General features: G+C 39.7%; 1 long non-coding RNA gene across 1 annotated transcript; it reads right to left on the reverse strand.

Annotated features, from left to right (window-relative positions):
* Positions 1-3,432: 3,432 nt before the first annotated feature.
* LOC129143474 (uncharacterized) lies at positions 3,433-24,052 on the reverse strand. Its single transcript, XR_008546929.1, has 2 exons — positions 23,885-24,052; positions 3,433-3,893 (listed from the first exon to the last, which is right to left on the reverse strand). It is a non-coding gene; the product is annotated as an uncharacterized LOC129143474 (long non-coding RNA).
* Between the last annotated feature and the right edge of the window lie 23 nt (positions 24,053-24,075).

A 24,075-nucleotide genomic window follows, 5' to 3' on the forward strand; every position in this document is an offset into this window, starting at 1 on the left:
GACAGCAAACCTGGCCTTGAAGGAGATTCTGGGCAGTGCATCTCCATGTGTCTTCTACATGCACTTGCTATGTGCCAAGAACTTCTGTAACTTTTCTAGGCACCGAGGGATACATCAAGGAACAAAACAGGTACAGATGTCTGCTGTTATACATTTTACATTATAGTGTGAGAGGCAGATAATTAAGGAATAAATAAAATATTTAATATGTAGATGGTGATCAGTGCTACAGAGAATAAAGCAAGTTGGGGGTGTAGAGAGTGCTGGGGGAGGATTGTAATTCTTTAAATGGGGTTCAGGAAGGTGACACTTGAGTAAAGACTCTAAGATGATGAGAAAGGGAACTGTGTCATCATCTGGGAGGAATCTCTGAGCAGAGGGTTCAACATTCCTGCAGTAGGAGGGGCAGGGCAGCTGGTGTGGCCGGAGCAGGGGGATTGAGGGAGAGAGTTAGAGGCCTTGAGATCAGAGGGGAAATGGGAAAGGGTAGGGCAAGATGATGTCTATAGGGTTTTGGGAGCTAGTCTGAGGATTTTGGCTTTATTTAGAATAAGAAACAAAGCTGCTGGATGGTTCTGAGTGAAGAATGACATGACTGACAACTATTTTAAACAACATATCACTGGTGCTAAATATCCTGTTATTATGAAGAAATGAAAAACAATGCTGAATCATCCCTGCTGAGGCAGCCTGTAAAAGTTACCTGGAAACACCTGAGGAAACTGTGAAGGCTTCAGACTCATTTAGGGAGTTTGAGAGACCAGAGGAGGATCACAGACCTACTGAACCATAAATGAGCAAAAGAAAGCCAAGGAGCTGACAACGTAAGTTCAAGATCAGGACTCCTAGTAGATATAAAACAGGTGAATTCTGGGTTAATTACTGCATATTTCACTTTTTATCAGGGGAAAAGAACATGCCTATGTCAGAAGCCTAGGTATTTTGGAATTTTAAAATTTTGGTTCTTTGCTTTGCTTTGCTTGATTTATTGTTGTGCAGTGTGTCTATTGATATCTACAAGTGACAATCATAAAAAATGAGTTGATAATTTACTAATGAGAAAGGACCTGTAGATCTTTCTCATCTATGACATAGTTACATTGGATGGCTACCATCTTTGAGGAACTATATTTGTGTTACTTCAATTTCTTTAGTGTGTAAATTAACATATGCTGGTATTTTTCAGTTTTGTTGATCTAACCTTCATTCAGTGGGCTCTTAAGGAAGTTGCTAAGTGCTAGGCATTTGGATATATGCTGGTGACACAAAAATGCACACAGAATTGAGTGCATGCAGGCAAAGAGCTCATAGTCTAGAACTGTGGTTCTCAAGTGTGATCCTGGATCGGCTGTATCAGCATCACCTGGAACTTGTTAGAAATACAAATGTTTAGTTCCCACTCAAGACCTACTTAATTAGATATTCTGAGAGTAGGGCTCAGCGATCTGGTTTAATAAGCCCACAGTGGTGAGCCAGAAGAAAGCCCTAGGTACCAGATGAGCCCAGAGGAGGAATTCCCTAACTTGAGGCAACTCTGGACCATCCCCAAAATAGGCTGCCAGGGATAAGCCCTAAAAAGAGTAGGGTGTAACTTGGTAGAAGAAGTGTAAAAGGACTCTACAGGCACAAGAGCCAGTCCAGCTGTGGAGGACAAAGACCATATTGCATGTATCCTTCTATGGCTACAGGGTTGGTACCTGTAGTGGACTATCTGGATGGAGATGATGAGGTACTGTATTAGGCCATTGTTGCATTGCTATAAAGAAATATCTAAGACTGAGTATTTTATAAGAAAAGAGGTTTAATTGGGTTATAGTTCTGCAGCCTACACAGGAAGCATGACACCAGCATCTGCTTCTGGTGAGGCCTCAGGAAGCTTACAATCATAATGGAGGCAAAGGGATAGCAGGAGTCTCACATGACAGGAGCAGGAGCAAAAGAGAGAAGGAGGAGGTGCCAAACACTTTTTAAAAAAATTATTCTTTTTTTAAGTTCCATAGTACATGCGCAGGATGTGCAGGTTTGTTACATAGGTAAAGGTGTGGCATGGTGGTTTGCTGCACTTGTCAACCCATCACCCAGCATGCCCATTATAATTCTCACCTAACCCATGCCCAGCATGCATTAGCTATTTTTCCTAATGCTCTCCCTCCTTCCACCCCACCCCACTGACAGGCCCCAGTGTGTGTTGATCCCCTCCTTGTGTCCATGTGATCGCATCATTCAGCTCCCATTAATAAGTGAGAACATGCAGTGTTTGGTTTTCTGTTCCTGTGTGAGTCTTCTGAGGATGACTGTGCCACACACTGTTTAACAACCAGATTTCATGTGAACTCACCTCATCACCAAGGGGATGGTGTTAAGTCATTCATGAGGGATCTGCTCCCATGATCCAGACACCTCCCACCAGGCCCCAGCTTCAATACTGGGGATTACATTTCAACATGAAATTTGGCAAGGACACAGATCCAAACCATTTAAGGTAGGTAGATAGTGTGACCTTTAAGTACCACCTGTAAATAACTGCTGGCTTTATACCCTTAAAAAAGACTATCACTAAACTCTTGGTGATCACAACTGGAGGAAGTATATGGAGTGGAAGATGATGAGACTTAGGTGAAGAGCTCTGTCTTGAAATCTCAAACTCTGGCATCACGGTGATGGCTCATGTTAAAGTAGAGGGGCCTTTGTTTTCAGATACCTTCTGGAGGGTTCTTCCTGAGATGCAACAAGGAGATCTTGTCCTTCTGGCTTCTTGAGGTGATGCTGATGTTGTTCGACAGGGCTGATTCCTAGGGGATGGTGGTACATATGGGCCTCCTGTGGAAGTGCTTATGAATTAGTCATTTTTGTCACTCCAGTTCTTTCTCAGCTCCCTACCCCCAAGGCTGCTTTCTCAGCAGTACCTCTTGAAGTATCTTCCTGCATTTTTGGTCTGCCATACTTTTATTACTGTAATTCTTTGTACTACTCCTTGCTGGTCCTCTGCCATTAGGTAGGTATTCTATAGCTAAATTATAGTACTTGGAGAATGACATTTTTCCAGTATTTTGCCCCTATGGTGTGATAACTTCTCTAACTTGAAGTAAAAAATTGATTTTGAAATCTCGACATTAAGCTTCCAAATGGCCTAACTTTGCTTCCAAATGGCCTAACTTTGGAATTATAAGCTTCCAAATTATTATTTGGAATTATAAGCTTCCAAATGGCCTAACTTTGCATTTTCTGCCTGATGTTTAAGTTATTTGCTTACCAATTTTTTTTTCTAAAAGATTTTTACCTTTTTGTATATGGGCCTTTTATTGTTGCCTCAAAGAGCTTCCATTGAAAGGTATATATACATTTATTACATGTGATTTTTCAATGTGAGATTTTAAAGTGGGTTTGCTAGGCTTTTGGGCTCCAAAGGTCTAAGAGTCAGATTCTGAGATGTTTAAGTGTAATTGTTTGCTTTATTCTCTGCAGCCTCTAGCAGGTGCTTTTAATCAGTATGGCTAAATTTCATAGTTAGGTATCAAGGATTTCATTTCCAAAGCAGGAGAGAATTCTGGATCAACTCTTAGCTGCATTTCAGTGATATTGTTTCCTTCTGCTGGGTGCACCAAGTTTATGAAAGAGAGCACTGGCATATGACACCAATAGAAAAACTGTCAACAATGAGACTTTCCCATTACGTGTTTTCACTTCCCACATTGACAGTCTGATGTCATGCACTATGATTCTTTGAGTGCTGTTGACTTCAAGGTATCCATGACTTTTCTTTTCTTATAAAACTCAATCAGATTGACTTCCAGGATGGTGGTATGAGCAGCGGAGTGGACCTTCTTCCCAGTGAAACAACTATTTCACTGCTGAAAATTTTTTTTTTAAATAAAAAGTCTTCGGAGATTGTCCTAAGGATATATAGAAAATGGAGAGACATGAAAAATCTACTAAACCTTGGTAAGAATTATGAGATCATTTGAGCTATGATCTGCCTCCTCAATCCCCCTCCCCCAGCTCAGTGTGGTAGAAACCATACTCCCGGCATGTGTAACCAAGAAGATAAGTTTCTTTCTTCCACAACTCCTAGTCTAGTGCTGCTGTTTTACCACAGGAGGGCATGCCACTGACATCTCTCATCCCGTCTCCTCAGTTTTGTGCTGCAGAAGCTCCATTTTGGGCAGATGCCATCAAGCGAGCTAGTCTCCTTACCCAAAACCAGTACTCACTCTTATGGCTGGAGTTCCACTCAGGCATGTGTTAGGCTGTTCTCACATTGCTATAGAGATACCTGAGACTGGTTAATTTATAGGAAAAGAGGTTTAATTGGCTTATGGTTCTGCAGCTGTACAGGCAGCATGACACTGACATCTGCTTCTGGGGAGGCTGAAGGAGCTTTTACTTATGGCATAAGGTAAAGTGGGAGCTAGCACATCATGTGGTGGGAGCAGAAGCAAGAGAGAAGGGGGAAGTGCCCCATGCTTTGAAACAACCAGATCTCATTAGAATTCACTCACTATGGTGAAGAGAGCACCAAGTCATGAGGGATCCACTGCCATGACCCAAACACCTCCCACCCGGCCCTACCATCAACATTGGAGATTACATTTTAACATGGAATTTACACAGGTCACATATCCGAACTGTATCAAGGAATGACAGGCCAAGAATACTGGGCTCTGAAGTACCCACTCCATCTTTCTTATAGGGTGGGAATTTTATAACAGGAAAAGCAGCCTGAGATCGGGGGCTACTCTCCTTGCTCAAAGCCCTGCTCATAGAGCAAGGATATCACCCTCTGGAAGATGCAGGCCACTCTCCCTACTCCCAGCTCCACTGTGTTAAAATAGACATTCTGCCCATGAAGATAGGCAGGCTATAAGGCTAGAGAGCTCCACAGATCTTCCTAAGTGGACTTACTTTATTTGGAATAAAGTGTAAGGAAGTCTATGCTTGAGGGTGTTGATCGTGGTGCTGACCAATTAGTGGTGGTGCCCTTAGGCTGGTAGCTCTATGACACTCATCATATCAACAAGCATAATTGTAGACCTCCTTAAAGTTTAGGAGAGAGAACCAGAAAAAAAGACAGCTAAGGAGAGCCCTTCTGAGTCTGAAGGACCCTCAAAGACTGGCAAAACTTTGTCCTGAAAATGGGTCCTCCCTTATCTGGATAAGTCTTTGCAATATCAAAAACAAAGGAATCAGATAGCAATTAGTAGAGACTAAAAGCTTGGTGGGATACCAATATGGGTAGACCAGTCCAAATTCACAGGGAGACTGTGTATGCCCAAGGCTGTACCCTCTGAGTAGTGATAGTAGAGGTTGCACACTGTGGAGGAAACTGACTTCAGTGAAATAGTCCACTAGGTCATTAAACAAATTTACAAAATCAAGAAAATAACATGCCTTACAAAGAGGCTGATAGTGGTGGTTCAGCATACAGAGTTGCTATATTATTTAAAAAGTCCAGTTATTTACAAAATTAAGATACACAAGGAAATGAGAAATTGTGTCACATGCACCATGGAATAAAAGCAGGCAATAGAAACTTGCCTGGAAGAGAGCCTAGATTTAGCAAAGACCTCAAAACAGAGATTATAAATATGTTCAAAGAAATAAAATTTGCTTGCATATTAATGGTTATGTCTTATTAAATAGAAAATATTAAAGATATAAACATTATAAAAAACCAAATGGAAGTCATGAAATTGAAAAATACAATAACTGAAATGAAAAATTAACTAGAGGGTTCCAACAGTGAATTTGAGCTGATAGAAGAAAGAATCAGCAACTTGAGGACAGATCAATAGAGATTATGGATTATGCAATCTGAAGAACAGAGAGAAAAAAAGAATGAGGAAAAGTGAACAGAACTTCAGAGAAATGTGGGACACTGTTAAGCACAATAAATATGCAGAATGGGAGCCCCTGAAGGAAATTACAGAGAAAAGAGCAGAAAAAAAATGTTTAAAGAAATAATGTCTGATAACATTCCAAATCTGATGAAAAAATATATATCTACCTACCCAAGAAGCTTAAAGAATTCTAAATAAGATAAATGCTAAGACATCAGTAACCTACATCATAGATGTTGAAAGTCAAAGTCAAAAATAAAATTTTGAAAGCAAGAAAAAAGCCTCATTATGTATTAGGTATCTTAGTCCATTCTGTGTTCTATAACAGAGTACCAAAGACTGGATAATTTATGAGGAATCCAAGTTTATTTGACTGATGATTCCAGAGGCTGGGAAGTCCAAGATCAAGGCATCACATCTTGTGAGGGCCTTCTTGCAGTGTCATAACATGGTGGAAGGCATCACATGGCAAGAGAGTGAAAGAATGCATGAGACTGAAAAAGGGAACCAAACTCCTGTGATAATGAAACCACCCCCATGATAATCCATTAATCCATTCGTGAGAACAGAGACCTTATGATCTAATCACATCTTCAATGTCCTACCTGTTAATACCATCACAATGGCAATTAAATTTCAACATGAGTTTTGGAGGGAACCTTCAAACCATAGCATGAGGGAACTTGAATAAGATTAACAGGTAACTTCTCATAAGAAGCAATGAAGGCCAGAAGGCATTGGGATGACATAGTCAAGGTGGTTAAGGAAAACAACTGCCAACTACCAACTCTACATCCATCGAAGTTATTTTTCAAAAATGAAGGTGAAATAATGACATCCAAAATGAACAAAACCTGAATTTGTTGCTGTCAGACCCATGTGAGAAAAAATACTGAAGTAACTTCTTCAGGCTGAAAGCAAGTGACACCACATTTACATTCAAATGCACAGAAAGAAGCAAAGAGTGCTGCTGAAGGTAATGACATGGTCATTGTAAAAGATGGTATAACTGAATATTGCATTTCTTAATTTTAACCTTTCTTTTCTCAACTGATTTAAGAAGCAGTTGCATAAATAATATGTATATAATTGTATTTTTACACCTATAGTGTGTAGACATGTAATACATTTGCAAATAATAAAATGGAACTTGTGAGTAGAAACTAAGCTATTTTAGAATAAGAAAATGACATCAGATAAAAATAAAAATATGCAAGAAGAAATGAAGAGAACCAGAAATGGCAAATAATAAAGTGAGTATTACAAACTGTGTAAATATGTACTTGTCCTCTTTCTCTTAGCTTCATTAAAAGACATGAAATTATACAAGGTAAAAATTACAACAATATATAGTTTGGCTTGTAACATATGTATCTGTGATATGTATAACAATAATAGAACAAAAGAGGGAGAGGAGGAATAGAGATGTATAGGAGTTAAGTTTGTATATATCACTGAAATTAAGTTAGCATGAAAGTTAAGATGTTCTTTTAAAGTCTTAGAGCAACCACTAAGAAAATAAAGAGCTTCTGCACAGCAAAAGAAACTATCAACAGAGTAAACAGACAGTCTACAGAATGGGAGACAACTTTTGCAAACTATGCATCTGACAAAGGTCTAATATCCAATATCTATAAGGAACTTAAACAAATTTACAAGAAAAAACAACCCCATAAAAATGTGGGCAAAGGACATGAACAGATGCTTTTTGAAAGAAGACATGCATGTGGCCAAGAAGCATATGAAAGAAAGCTCAACATCACTGATTAGAGAAATGCAAATCAAAACCACAGTAAGATACCATGTCCCACCACTCACAATGGCTATTATCGAAAAATAGCAGATGCTGGCGAGGTTTTGGAGAAAAAGGAAGGCGTATACACTGTTGGTGGGAGTGTAAATTAGGTAAATCATTGTGGAAGACAGTGTGTTGATTCCTCAAAGACCTAAAGACAGAAATACCATTTGATCCAACAATCCCATTACTGAGTATATACCCAAAGGATTATAAATCACTCTGTTACAAAGACACATGCATATATTCATTGCAACACCATTTACAGTAGCAAAGACATGGAGTCAACCTAAATTCCCATCAGTGATAGACTGGATAAAGAAAATGTGGTACATATATACCATGGAATAGTATGCAGCCATAAAAATAACGAGATCATGTTCTTTGCAGGGACATGCATGGAGCTGGAGGCCATCATCCTTAGCAAACTAACACAGGAACAGAAAACCAAATACTGGATGTTCTCACTTATAAGTGGGAGCTAAATGATGAGAACACATGGACACATAGAGGGGAGCAACACACACTGGAGTCTATCAGAGAGGGGAGGGTGGGAAGAGGGAGAGGATCAGGAAAAATAATGAATACTGGGCTTAATATCTGGTTGATGAAATAATCTGTACAACAAACTTGCATGATACAAATCTACCTATGTAACAAACCTGCACATGTACCCACGAACTTAAAAGTTAACAGAAAATAACTAAAAAATATATAATTAAAAATCATTGAATAGAATTTGAACACTTATACACTGGTGGTGGTATTATAAAATGATACTGCCACTTTGAAAAACACTTTGGCAATTTTTCCAAGTGCTAAACATGGAGTTGCCATGTGGCCCAGTAATTTCATTCCTAGGTATTTATGCAAGATAAATAAAACCTATGTTCACACAAAAACCTGTATACACATGTTTGTAGAAGCATTATTCATAATAGCTCAAAAGTTTAAATGACTCAAATGTCTGTCAGCTGACCAATGAATAAATAAAATGTGGTATATTAATATTGTAGAATATTATTTGACAACAAAATAAATGAAATACACGTTACAACACGGATGAACCTTGGAAATATTATGCTAAGTGAAGCCAGTCACAAAAGGACACATATTGTATGATTCCATTTACATGGAATGTCTACAATAGACAACTCTACAGAGAAAGTAAATAGATTAATGGCTTCCAGGGGCTGAGAAGATTAGGGAGTGGGGAGTGACTGTTAATGAGTATGAATGTCTTTCCGGGGTAACAAAAATGCCCTAAAATTCTATTGATGGTTTTAAACTATGTGAACCCACTAAAACCACTGGATTGTATACTTAAAAAGAGTTAACTATATAGTATGTAAATTACATCTTAATAGAGCTGTGAAAAATCATCATAAATTGTGCTTCATACTTGTTATAAAGCAATTTGTATAAATTAGCACCATTCAGTCCCCAAACTCTGTCTCTTCCTATTTGCTGTGAAATAATGGGGCAGATATGCAGAGTACCTCAATTTTACCATTGAGGAGACTGAAGCTTAGACAAGTCAACCGACTTGTCGAAGTTCTCACACATACTAATTAGGTAAAGAAACCTTGATGGGGAATATAGGTCTTCAGGCTCCAGACACCTTGTTTTTCCTAATCCGTCACATATTTCTCTCACAAAGGTCTGTGGAACACACTGCTACCTTTTGTTGCCTTGGCTGAAGAAAATGAGAATGAAGAAAATGAGTCTGAATAACACCACTCAGAAATGAAACTATAAACATTTTGATACAGTTTTCTCTTTCCTCCATACATCTATGAATACACATTTATTTTTGACATAATTCAGATCACACCCTATATATAATGACTTAGCTTGTTTTAAAGATTTGATATTATCTTCTGAATAATTCCCCATGGCATTGTTCTTCAGAAACATAATTTAATAACTGCCTAATATTTACTCTTATATATGCATCATAATTTATTTAATGCTCTCACTGTCGGACGCTTAAATGAATTCAAGTTTTCTTACTCTAAGGAAAGTGCTGTGTACATAAACCTTCATCTGAATTTGACTATTTACTTAGAAGAGACTCCTAGAATGTATGAACTTTTAAAGGGCTCTTGATGTATATAGCAAAACTGTTATCCCAAAAGGCTGCATGAATTTTTCATATCAATAAAACATTGGTAGAGAAGCTATTGGTAGTGGTGGAGAGTCAGAAAATCTGAGTTTGAAACCTGGATCTATCACCTGCTAAATGTATAGTGTATTAGAGTTCTCCAAAGAAACAGAACCAACAGGGTGTGTATATGTGTGTGTGTACAGGTATGTGTGTATGTGCATGCATATAGATATATGCAAAGAAAGGTGGGGAGAGAGGGGATAAGGGGAGGTTGAGATTGAGGTTTTAAGGAATTGGCTTATACAATAGAACAGACAGTAGAGGCTTGGTGAGTCCAAAATTTGGTGAAGTAGGCTGGAAGGCTAGAAACCCAGGGAAGAATTGCAGGCTTCCGCCTGACAGAACTCCTTCTTGCTCAGGGGTCTGTTTTTGTTCTATGCAGGCTTTCAGTTTGTTGGATGACACCCAGCCACACTATGGCAGATAATGTGCTTTACTTAAAGCTCCCTGATTTAAACGTTAATCTCATCCAAAAACCATCTTTACATGCAGAATAATGTTTGACCAAATATTTGGGCACTGTGGCCCAGCAAAGCAGATACATAAAATTAACGATTGCAATGTGTCTGTATCTCATGTATGCCCTGTAACTTGGTTTCCTCATTTGAAAATGGAGTAATGATGTATCTCCCTTAATGAATTTGGGAAAAATAAATGAGTAAAATATATGAAACATGTCTGGCACAGAGTAAACACACAATAAAATTAGCCACTGTATTATTATATCACATCACTATCACTAACAATTATTATTTGGAAAACTTTGCTTTGTCATTTGTTAACCACTTAGAGTTTCTTCTGGAAATTAACTGTTTATAGATGTCCTTTATTAATTTTTGGTTTAAGTGTTTCTATATCATTTTTCGTTGATAAAGATGAAATTTTGAAATGTTAAATATATTAAATATATATGATTTTTATCAACACTATTAATCACATAATTTATATTGTATATTAATCTTATATAAAACTAATTAGATATGTATATTCTGGATCTTTTTGCTTGCAGGGCAGGGGCTAAGTGTTAGGCCACTTTTTGCCATATGTCATGACCTGAATGTATGTGTCACCCCAGATTCAAATGTTGGAAACTAAGACCCAATGTGATAGTGTTAAGAGGTGGGGCATTTATGAGGTGATTAAATTTGAGGGCTTTGCTTTCATGAATAGGATCAATACCCAAATAAAAGGGCTCCAGGGAGCTAGCTAAGCCCTTTTGTCTTCCACCCTGTGAGGACACGGCAAAGAGGCTATATCCTGGAAGCAGCAAACCTTCACCAGGAACGAAATCTGCTGGTGCCTTGATCTTGAACTTCCCAGCCTCCAGAACTGTGAGAAACACATTTCTACACCTTATAAATTATCCAGTCTCAAGTATTTTGATTTACATCAGCCAAATTCTCAACTAGTGAGTACAACCCAGGCCTTGATCTGAGACCCAGCGCTAACAAATAGGAATAAAGACAGAGTGGTTACTGTTATATGGTCTCCAACATGTCACTGACAAAGGTTGCTGGCCATCTGTGGGAAGCCATTGATCCTGATCATACTTGATTTGGTTCTAGTAGTTGGAGATTTTACAGCAATATACTGCTTATCTCCAAACTGTGAGTTGTCAAGGTTCAAGTATGTATGTCTAAGGCATTCAAACTTTAGCCAAGAGAAGGGTACGCCAGTTTGTAATCACAGCACATAATAAAGATGGTCTCCTGTAATATTTACAAAATATTATGTAGGCATAGAAGATCAAACAGCCTAGGATCAAAGAATCATGGTTAAGGGTTTCATAGAGGGGGTGATGTGTGAACTGACTTACTGAAGGATGAGTGGAAGTTTACCTAATGGTCGAGGGTGAGCAGTCTAGGTAGCTGGATTGGCCATTGCAAGAGAAAGATTGGAGCAGATTTGGGGAATCTTGGTTCTGTGTGACCTAGAACAGGGGAAAGAAGGTATGGACTCCTGTGCCAACTATTTTAAACGGCAGGAATTTCCTGGGAGTTGTGATAAGGAGGAAGCTACTGTCACTTGGTGCTCTACTGGAGAGCACGGCTGATTGAGTGGTGAAGTCTGTCATGACTGTAGGGGTGAAGAGGGTGGTACTAGTGCTAAGTTTTTGTCATTGCTTTGATTTGACAGATAAGCATAAAGCAGATTGTAAAGGAGATTTCTTATGAAGTTTTAACATAATCTGGGAGGTGCAAAAGAGTCTGAAATATCTTTATGCAGATGAAACATAATCAGTTACCCTTTGGAAAATAACTCTGGAAGTGGTATGGAAAATCCTTATTTTTCTCATCTTTGCACCTACTCCACCCCTGCTTCCCTCACACCCTTCACAAACATATCGCTTCTCACTTGTTAGAGAAGTAACATGTACCAAGGCAATAAGGATTAATCATGCCCTTCATAGCTCATGGTAAAATCACCTCTCTGAGCTACCACCTTGGACTCATTAGAGATGAGGCTGATATTCAGCTGCTGTGTGTTAGTTGCGCTTGCTCAGCCTCACTGGTTGTTTAAATATGAATGTACTCCACACTAGCTGGTAATTATCCAGCCTCCCAAGCAGCCTTGAGTGACCCCCACTACCCTGGGCACCCCAAGTTTTCCCTTCTGGGCCTTTTCCAGGTCAAGCCAGTAGCAGCGTAAAGACTGGAACAGCACAAGGCCTCCAGTACGCTGCTCCTGGGGTTGTTGTTTTAAAATTTGCTTGAGGTCTGAGTCTTTTCTGATTCATTAGTACCCTGTCTATGCTGGTGGTAAATTAACTAAATATAACTTCTCTCTAAGGATAAATTCAAAGCACTGTGGTTGTTAGGCTTCAGAAAATTTGTATGATTCTTAAACCAAACTGATAGAAATTAAGCAAAACAAAACAAAACCTTTGATTTAGAGAGCTATGGGATAGAGTTTGAGATTTCACTTTTAATTCCAGCTTCTTAGAAAAATACTTGAGTATCTTTGGTCCCAAGGGGAGGATACCTTGATGGAAATGGAACACTAGAGCAATGATTCTTAGCTCTGTAACATTTATAAACATAATTTGGGGGAAGTTTGTTAAAGGTATGGATTCTGCCATAGAAATCTGTTAGTTTCAAATAGTGTCTAAGAAGGTGGTGGTGCTATTATTATTTAATAAACAGAAGCCCCAGGTGATTCTGTGGCAGGTGGTCCATGGATCACACTTTGAGATACTCTACCAGAGGGTACAAATAGTCTGCCTCAGTAGTGCTAAACAGAGGTCACAGTTGTGACCATTCCACAAATATATAAAATACAGTTGTATTCTGCTTACAGAAGAAAAATAGGATTGTGTAGGTTAGGAAGCATGACCACTGACTATACAAAGGTGATGTTCACTTCAGCAAGAATTTTTCTATTATATTTAATTTTAAAATAATATATATGATTATATATAGTCATAAGAACTTTGATTAAAAATCAAATAATATTTTGAAGCCCTAATGGATGGAACAGTTCCCTATACCAATGATCTTCCCATCCTTCCAGTTTCTAACAGACATACTGTAATTTTAATGTTGCTAAGGTTGATAATATTTACATTCTATGGTATAACCTAAATTAAATCTTCTGCAGGTTTTCTATAGACTGGTTTCAAATAAACAGCGCTTTCATTATTGTGCCTAGCAAAATATTTTTCTTGCAGAGCCAGGGAGAGTGTTACGATGATATTTTCATCTCTACAGTCCCAGACACAACCTTCATGTCACTCAATGTAGAATGTCCAGATGGGGGTTTCTTTCTCAGGAGGATCAGTTGCCCTCAAGTTGTAAATCACTGTGCAAATACCTAAAAAAGGAGGTTGGCAAATTAAAACTGCATGCTAGAGGGATGATCCTGAACAAGACCCACCTGTATCTTATAACCTTCACATTTTACTGTATTCAAACGGCCAAGTTCACTCTGACTTCCAAGAAATACAAAGAGTTTTTATTCTTTGCATTTATACTAGGGCTATATTGAGAAGTTATATTAGTCTGTTCTCATGCTGCTAATGAAAACATACCCAAGACCAGGTAATTTATAAAGGAAAGATGTTTAATGGACTCACAGTTCCGTATGACTGGGGAGGCCTCACAATCATGGTAGAAGGCAAATGAGGAGCAAAGTCATGTCTCACATGGCGGCAGGCAAGAGAGCATGTGTGGGGGAACTCCCTTTTATAAAACCATCAGATCTCATAAGACTAATTCACTATCAGGAGAACAACATGGGAAAAACCACCCCCGTGATTCAATTACCTCCCACAGGGTCCCTCCCATGACATGTGGGGATTATGGGAGCTACAATTCAAGATGAGATTTGGGTGGGGACACAGTCAAACCATATCAGAACTTATATAGTGATGTATTGAGCCTTAAATGTATTTATATTTTTTAAACATATATAACTATATATGTATAATGTATATGTTCTATATGTGTAACAATAGTTACACATGTATAGTATGTATACATGTATGTATATGTATGTATAGTCTCCCTATATGTGTAATTATATATAGTCTCTCTGTGTAACTATATGTATTCTTTATATAACTCTATAATGAACTTTTATATTATGCCTTAGTGGGCTGAAATTCTTTTCATGGTGACTTCTGGTATGAAGAAGATACAATCACTTATCTAAATTTTTTTGAGACACATTTCAAAGATTAATACATTGAGTTTCATTTTCCTCTTTGTTGTTCTCAACTTTGGCTGTTCTTCAAGGCCCATCCTAAATACAACCTCTTCTGGGAACTCTGCTGGATTGCTCCTCTCCCTAGTAGATGCCAGTCTTATGCCAGCCAAACATGTTCTATTGTACATTATATCAACACCTGGGGATGGCGGTAGAGTGCCCATTTTAGCATGAAGGGATCAAGGCTTAGGGAGCCTAAAAGAATTGCTCAAGTTTACACAGCCAGCGAGGGGCTAAGAATAAAACTCAGGTTTACTAAATTTCATGCATGCTGCTCCTTGCACAGTGACACTATGGCCTCCCAATCAGCTCTTCTTTGTTTTTTGTTTTCTGTACAATTCACTTAGCATTCAACATATTCTATGTACTTTTAAATATGTGTATGTTATTTGAGACATTACTACTACATCCTTGGTGCATTAGTCCATTCTTGCACTGCTATAAATAAATACCTGAGACTGGGTAATTTATAAAGTAAAGAGGTTTAATTGACTCATAATTGCCTGGGCTATACAGGAAGTATGGCAGCATCTGCTTCTGGGGAGGCCTCAGGGAATTTTCAATCATAGCGGAAGGTGAAGGGGGAGCCAGGCATCTCACATGGCAGGAGCAGGAGCCGAGAGAGAGAGAGAGTAGGTGCTATACACTTTTAAGCAACCAGATCTGATGATAACTCACCCACTCACTATCGTGAGAACAACACTGAGAGAATGGTGCTAAACCATTCATGATGGATCTGCCCCCATGATGTAATCACCTCCCACTAGGCCCCACCTCCAATACTGGGGACTACGATTCGACAGGAGACTTGGGTGGGGACAGATCCAAACCATATTGCTTAGCTTCTCAGCATTTCTGTCGCTATAGCATCTGGTACATAGCAGGTTGCTTAAGACATCCTGGCAGGTTCCCAGAAATCTTGGTGGTTACATAGAAGGAGGCTTCCAGTCCCAATCCCTCCCTACACTTCAGACTCCTTTTTTTTTTTTTTTGAGAGAGGGTCTTGCTCTGTTACCCAGACTGGAGTGCAGTGGCACAATCTTGGCTCACTGCAGCATCGACCTCCCAGGTTCAAGCGATTCTTGTGCCTCAGCCTCTCAAGTAGCTGGGATTACAGATGCATGCCATGGCACCTGGCTAATTTTTTTTTTTTTGAGATGGGGGTTTCATCATGTTGCCCAGGCTGGTCTTGAACTCCCAAGTTCAGGTGATTCACTGTCTAGGCCTCCCACAATGCTGGGATTGCAGGTGGGAGGGATGCTGGATTTGCCCAATCACCTGGGCAAAGTACCTGGCCCAGACTAGTTTCTTTATCAGTTTCTGAGTTCTGCACAGACATCTCTGAATGAACACATCCAAAATTAATTTAATGCTTTTCTCCTTCAATCTTCTGTCCCTCTCCAGGGCACACTTAAGCCAAGCCTTTGTTCCCTCTGCTACAACCCCACCTCCCCCCACCACACACACCTGAACAGTCATTTCCAGGTCGTTTCCACCTAATGATTCCCTGCCCTTCCCCAGCCTCTCCTCCATAGATTAGATAGAGGGATATTTTTAAAAGTGCAAATCCCATTTTGCCATTCCCCACTTTAACATCTTCCTGTGGCTCCTCATGACTCTGGGAATAATATCTACATGCTTTTCCAGTTCTACAGGGTCCCATGGGTTCCCTTTCATTGAAACCCTCTACCTTATATGCACCTCTGTCTCACCATGCTCCAAGCAACTGTTCTGCTGTGTTGCTTGAACATGTCAAACCATTTCTACTTCAAAAATCTTGTCACAAGCTATATCTTCTCAAACATTATTTTCTTCAATTCCCCCATGATCTACTGCTTCTCTTCCTTTGTGTCTCAGCTAACATCTTACTTCCTTAAAGAGGCCCTTCCTAACCACACTCTTGAAAATGGTCACCCCTTCTTCCAGTTTCTTTCACATCATATTGCCTTGTTTATTTATGTCCACATACTTTGTGATTTTTTTGTGCCCTCCCCTTGTGATTAGAATGTAAACTCTGTGAGGGCAGCAACCTTGTCTGGCTTGTTCAGTGCTGCTGATATAGTTTGGATGTTGCACCCTCTAAATCTCATGTTGAACTGTAATCTCCTATGTTGAAGGTGGATCCTGGTGGGAGGTGATTGGTTCATGGGGGTGGATTTCTTATGAATGGTTTAACACCAAACTTTTGGTGCTGTCCTCATCATGATAGTTTGTTCAAGATCTAGTTGTTTAAAAGTATGTGGCATCTTCCCCCTCTCTCTCTTCCTCATGCCGTCACCATGCAAGATGCCTGCTCCCCCTTTACCTTCTGCCATGATTGTAAGCTCCCTGCAGCCTCCTCAGAAGCCAAACAAATGCTGGTGTCATGCTTCCTGGAAAGCCTGTAGAACCATGAGCCAATTAAACCTCTTTTCTTTATAAATTACCCAGCCTCAGGTGTTTGTTTATAGCAAGGCAAGAAAGGCCGCTTACAGCTGACCCCGCCCCCACAGGCTGCCAGTTATCATCATAGCTTTCTTGGATTGGTGGATGGGTGGAGAAAGAAAGGAGGAAAGGAGGGAGGAAATGATAAAATAATAACTTTTGAGAGAGATCCCGGTAACCAGCTTCATGTGGGAGAAATGTTGAGATAGAGATGGAGAAAACTCCACATCTTGTTCCTACTGGAAGGGTATCATCTCTCCTAGAAGTGGCCCAAAGCATAGCACTTTAAGGCAGCTGGGTTTTCTGCAAAAAATCCTGGAATGAAATTGGCCAATTATATGGTAATATTAATTCCATGTGGAGCTGCTGCTTTCTAAGCCACTTGTGAGCTTGTTTTCCTCCCCAGGCCTCTGAGAAACATCCCTAAACACAAGCCATCTCTTACAGGATTGGATCGGCATTCATCCATGAGGTAGTTTTTTTGAAATGCCAGCAAATGCTCCACAGCCACCTCCCCGGCGCACCTCCTGACCACTGAAATTGCCAGAACTCATGAACACATTTTAGAATGCAAATGTAACCTGGGACAGGTAATAGCTACTTACCCCATTAAAAGTCCCCGACTGTGGTGACATTGGATCACGCTGTTGTGGGAGTAAGATACAAATCATGTACCTTTTGAGTGAGGCAGGAGGACAGAGTTCCAAGGCACAATGAGGCCAGGCCAGGCTGGGGAGCGGAGAAGGCCACAGGATGGTTCTTGTCATTTGGGGAATGGCTGGTTGGGGAGCGGTGATTATTTACAAGACAGGCACTAAAGGAAATGGCGTTCTGTTTCTCAGCAGAAGCACAGAGACAGGCTTGCAAGCAGGTGGTGGCTTTACAGGGTCACCATCTGGATCGTGTGTCTGCAATGACATCTGATGCTTAGCTTTCCTTAATCATATAAAAATATTAACACCAAGTGAGGCTGGAATTCGATGAACGCATTCCCTGGTTCTGTTTCTTAAATTCTGTCTAAGCACACAAAGAATGCTCAGGAAAGACACTGGTACCCCGAGAATGGCCAGGAATGAGGGCTTGAACACAGAAAGACTTTAGAGTTTACACTCGTAGCTAAAGGTCTCTCCTAACCATGAGTGCCTCTCTACTGCTCTCCCAGCACTGTATTTATGGACAGAAGAGCTGTGCTCTCTCCTAAGGATAATCAAGATTTAATAATATTGTTCCGCTATTTATAATTCACTTTCAACTTGATATCTCAGAACCTTTCCTCTTGTTGCTATTTTTGTCAGGAGTACAATGATCATTTTTTAAAACCCAGTGACTAACCTCTTGCCCCTTCCTGGCTTTTTCTGGCTCATTTGTAGAGTGTGTTTTTTTCCCTCAGGGACTCAATTCTATCTTTTTCATTTCTCCGTTCCTCTCATTTTCTATACTTCTGAGAAGTAGACATGTAAAATATTTCTGGCAGTAGAGTTGGACTTCACCTATAACAGGTCAACATGAACTGGATAGTGTTAAATTAGGGAAAATAATGAACATTAAAAAGAATGAATTGTTGCTGTCTTAATGAAATATTTGCAGCCTTGCTTCTGTCAATGTTAATTTTCACAAGGTTCTAATTATACCAGAAATTATTGTATCAGCTAATTGTATAAGTGTTTCTGCACTTTCCCATCTCTCTCTCTCTCACTGTCAAGCTGATTTTTTGTTGTCCAACTACCAGATGTGATGTGCTAAAAAAACAAAAAAATCAATATGGTGGTTGATATTGACGGTACCTACAAAAATATTATATTAGTGTATTTTTTCAAGTCCATGTATGATCTGTTCTGATTTTTAAAAGGAAAAGTGACCTGCAACTTAAAAAAAGTCTTTTTCCATTTAATTCTAGTTAACTTTGTCATTTGGAGGGCTTGGTTATCGGGACGAGGAAGTATGACAGCACAGCTAGGGTTTTCCTTTCCTCTGACCCTTCATCCTGCTGCAGTTCCCTGGTCTATCATGCTTACTCTGTGATACAGAAATAAAATAAACTGGGGAAGTGGCTCCATACCAAAGCAGGCACAGAGGGAGGCCCCGGACACTTCCAGGCAATTCCTCCCCCTTTTCTTCTCCTTTAGTTCCATCTCTTACAGCCGCATGCTAAAGAGGTGCAGTGTGAAGAGGTTCATAGTGGGCTACTGATATGGTTAGGCTTTATGTACCCACTCAAATCTCATCTTGAATTGTAGTCCCCGGGTGTTTAGGGAGAGACCTGGAGGGAAGTGATTGGATTATGGGGGCAGTTTCCGCTATGCTGTCCTCGTGATGGTGAATTATCACAAGATCCAATGGTTTTATCAATGATAGTTTTTCCTGCACTGACACATGCTTTCTCTCTCTTGCCTGCCACCATGTAAGACGTGCCTGTTTCCCCTTTTGCCATGATTATAAGTTTCCTGAGGGCTCCCCAGCCCTGTGGAACTGTAAGTCAATTAAACCTCTTTCCTTTATAAATTACCCAGTCTCAGGAAGTTCTTTATAGCAGTGTGAAAAAATGGACTAATAAAGCTATGATCACTTTATGGACATTTTATTCATGTCTGTTAGAACTGAATACTGATGTTAGAGTACATATGTAAATCATAAATGGAATTAAATAATAGTATGTAATTGAGAGGTGGGAAGGAATAAGAAGAGCCACTTACTAGCAGTGCATTTTTAAAAGTCCTATCTATGCATGCATCACACCAGCTTAATTAGAGTGACAGCAAACTTGAAGTTCATGTGAAAATAAGTGAGGTGAAACCTTGTCCTAAGTCTGGCCTTCTTGATATGGGGGAGGAGGGAAGATTGGAGAAATCAGAAAGAGCGTCTTTCAAATTGCACATTGCTTTATTGTTGGCATTTTCCGAATTACCTTTCTGTCATGAATGAGTTTTGTAAAATAATTTTTTTTTCTCTTGGAGAAGTGTGAATGTATTTCTTATTTTCATGGGGTCTTGCACCCATGATAAACTTGCAAACCTGGGGAGACATACAAGGACATATGTGGATTGTAGAGTAGGGGAGAATAAGGACCTCTTTCTAATCCCATTCAGTTTTCTGTCAGTCCACAGTGTATGAGCCTGTGTGTAACCCTAATATGTAAGTGGAATTCTACATTGCACAGTCTCCATGTTGGTGTCACTTTCAAAGAAACATACTTAGCAAAAAGTAGTTAAGAATCATTTAGTCTTATTGGATATATACCCAAAGGATTATAAATCATTCTAGTATAAAGACACATGTACACGTATGTTTATTGCAGCACTATTTACAATAGCAAAGACTTTGGAACAACCAAAATGCCCATCAATGATAGACTGGATAAAGAAAATGTGGTACATATACACCATGGGATACTATGCAGCCATAAAAAAGAATGTGATCATGTCCATTGCAGGGACATGGATGAAGCTGGAAGCCATCATTCTCAGCAAACTAACACAGGAACAGAAAACCAAACACTGCGTATTCTCACTCATAGGTGGGAGTTGAACAATGAGAACACATGGACACAGGAAGGGGCACAACACACACTGGGGCCTGTTGGGGGGTGGGGGACAAGGGGAGGGACAGCATTAGGACAAATACCTAATACATGTGGGGCTTAAAACCTAGATGACGGGTTGATAGGTGCAGCAAACCACCATGGCACATGTATACATATGTAACAAACCTAAACATTTTGCACATGTATTCCAGAATTTAAAGTGGAAAAAAAAAATCATTTAGTCTTTACTGATGTCTCTTCCAAAGCCTATGAGTAGGAAGAAAATACATCTGTATACTCATCAAAACATCTTAAAGTTCTCTCCTTCTTGCAAAAGAAAAAAATAAAGAGTTTGAAAACCAAGCCCTCACCACTCTTTTCTACCCCCTGTTCTTTCATCCTTTATCCATTCTTTCTCTTTTTTTTTTTTTTCCCGAGGAAACCTTGGCCCTTTCTGGTCTGATTTATATCCTCATCCTGTCTTCTCCAAGATCTCTCTCTCTTTACACCTTTCTCTGAGTCTGCGTCATGAAAACAAAAAAAAACTAAAGTGGAAAATTGAGAGTTTGTTGTAAAAATAGCAGATATCCTCCCTGTCTGGGAGGTTTGTAAATTTTGGTTCTGAACTCATTCAGAAATTCTAATATTGGATATCATAAATAATATATTTTGGTCTTGACCCAGTTTCCTGACACACAGCTCCTAAAACCCTGGGAACATCTGAACTGATAAGTGTCTCTTTGTATGCTAAGGAGATGATTGACAGCTCAGGGTCCTGAAGAGCCTCAGAATGAGGGCTGGTTGCCTGGGGAACCAACCCTGTAGTTAGAGCATTGGAACTTTCAGCCTCACCCCTTATTTTAGGGGAGGGAGAGGGGTTAAAAGTTGAATTGATCACCAATGGTCACTCATTTAATCAATCATGCCTATGTAATGGAAACTTCATAAAAATCCAAAAGGACTGGGTTGACAGAGCTTCTGGGTTGTGGTACATGTGCACGGTAGAACACCAGTGTGTTAATTCATTTGCATCACTATAAAGGAATACCTGAGACTGGGTAATTTATAAAGGAAAGAGGTTTCTTGTGGTTCATAGTTCTGCAGCCTATACAGGAAGCATGGTACTGGTGTCTGTTCCTGGTGAGGCCTCAGGAAGCTTCCAGTCATGGTGATAAGTGAAGAGGGAGCTGCCCTCTCACATGGCAAGAGAGGGAGCAAAAGAGAGAGGAGAGTGACAGGCTCCTTTTAAACAGCTAGCCTTCATGTGAACTAACAGAGCAAGAAGTCACTTATCTCCAAGGGGATGGCACTAAGTAACTCATGAGGAATCTACCCCTGTGATCCAACACCTCCCACTGGGCCCCACCTCCAACACTGGGGATCACATTTCAACATGAGATTTGTAGGGATCAAACTTCTAAACCTTGTCACCCAGAGAGGGCACAGAAGCTCTGCACCACTCCCCACATACCTTGCCTTATGCATCTCTTCCATCTGGCTGTTCTTGAGTTATGTAGTTTTATAGCAAGTGGGTAATAGTAAGAATTGTCCTGAATTCTGTGAGCTGCTTTAGCAAATGTTCAAACTCAAGGAGGTTGTGGGAACCTCCAGTTTCTAGCTGGTTGGTCACAAGCACAGGTAACAATCTAGAACTTGTGATTGGTATCTGAAACTGGGGGCAGTCTTGTGAGACTGAGCTCTCAGCCTGTGGCATCTATGCTAACTCCTGCTAGTGCCAGAACTGAGTTGAATGTAGGGCACCCAATTGGTATCCACAGAGAATTGTTGGTATAGAACAACCCCTAGGCCTCACATCTGGTGTCGGAAGTGCAGTATTGAGGGTATATGTAATAGTAGAAAACATGTTTTTGTCCTACTGTAAACATCAATCATATTCTTACATCTGGCCCCTGACTCTTCAAACTTCTATTCCAACCTTGCCCAAGCCACTCAGCACTCAGTGTAATTTTATTATGATGAGTTAAGTTTGTCTTCTAAGCAGGGTTTTCAGATTTAGCAAGAACCAAACCAAATGAAATTAAAACAGTACAAAAAATAAAAACCAGGATGCATTTCCCCATGCAATATTTGGCCCCATATACTAAAAATTTAGTTGTTTATCTGAAATTTAACTGTAACCAGGCATCTTGTATTTTACCTAGCAACGCTGTTTCTAAGGGAATGATAATGTTGGAGAAACCGGGTTTTACAGGGTGGATTTAGTTAATAACTTAGAAGCTACAAATAAAGATATTTTTGAAATAGTACCTGAACCACGAGAAAACCCAAAAGCTGGATATGGTAAGAGGTTACCAGCTTGGGTTGCTGGGGTCCAATAGTAAACAAGCTTATCCTGTGATTCCTTCAGCTGCATTTCTAGTACTATGATGCATATTTTTTCCCATGGTGGAGGTGATAAAAATATTTCAGAAACCAAAAAAGGTCCCCATAAATACATGGAATAAGACAAATTAAATTTGGAACACAAAAATATATAGGAAGAGAACAAAGAAATTGCTTTCTGCTTTTTAAAAAATTGCTTTCTGCTTTTCACCTCTTTGCTATCTTTATCTCCTGCTATTTTCTCTGCTGCTTTTCCTTTCTTACTGTAACTCACCCTCTGTTACTTCAAAAATGTCTTATTGTCTTCATAGGAATGCACAAGAAAGCAACCTCAAATCTACCTAAACCATCAACATCTGCTTTTAAGTTGTAGGTTTTCCATGTGTTTCTTAATATGTCACTTTCACCTGTATTTAATGGACACGGGTACTGTTTGTCTTATATATCGGAGTTAGCAGGCTAAGGGCAAAGACCCAGTCTTTTCATAGTAACCATGGTATGAAGATGTTTAATACAGATGTTTAAGACAGTGCAACCTTGCCTTCTACACACAGAATTATGAGTTTACTCTGTCCTAAATTGCCATGATTAGTTTGATACATGGTGAATCATAATTCTCTGAAATGGAGTTGCTGGCAGGGAAAGACTGCCCTCTGCTATTTGGCCAACCTAATTTTTCTTTCCCTGATCCCCAGAATTTAGGGGGCCACTATGTAAATCCAGGAAGTAATAGGAATTCTCTAGCCTTAGCATACTCGTGCAAAGATTAATAACTGCTCCTCCTCTCTTTGGGGAAATCATATAAATCCTCTTCTGTGATTTGAAGTAGACAACATTTTCTTGAGAAATCTGCACAAAGTGAACAGAATGGTTGTCTTTAATGTAGAGCTTTGGTAGTGAATTTTAAATGTCTTTCAGAAGATGCCTACTGCATCTCTGAAGCACTTGCCAGATGACGAAAGATGTCTGATATGTAGTAGATTTAATCCTGTTCTGGAGTAACAAGACCATGGCTCTAAATACACTTAGAGTTCTCTCTCTCTCTCTCTCTCTTTCTAATAGAATCTGATTTTCTTGCTAAAGACATATGATACCTTTTCATTTTATTCAGCACTTCTGTGGCCCCTGAGGAGTGAGGTGGTTCTGAATGATGCTGGTGAAGAGGAGACCTTGGGTTTTATTCCTTCCTGAGTCCATTTATTTCATCCAATGGGGGAAGTCATAACCTTACCAGTGGCTCCTAAATCCATGGGGTGTTCTAGTGCAGGTCTGAAGGTGGGGTGGG

The sequence above is a fragment of the Pan troglodytes genome, chromosome 2 (genome assembly GCF_028858775.2).
Source record: "Pan troglodytes isolate AG18354 chromosome 2, NHGRI_mPanTro3-v2.0_pri, whole genome shotgun sequence".
NCBI classification, from domain to species: Eukaryota; Metazoa; Chordata; class Mammalia; order Primates; family Hominidae; genus Pan; species Pan troglodytes.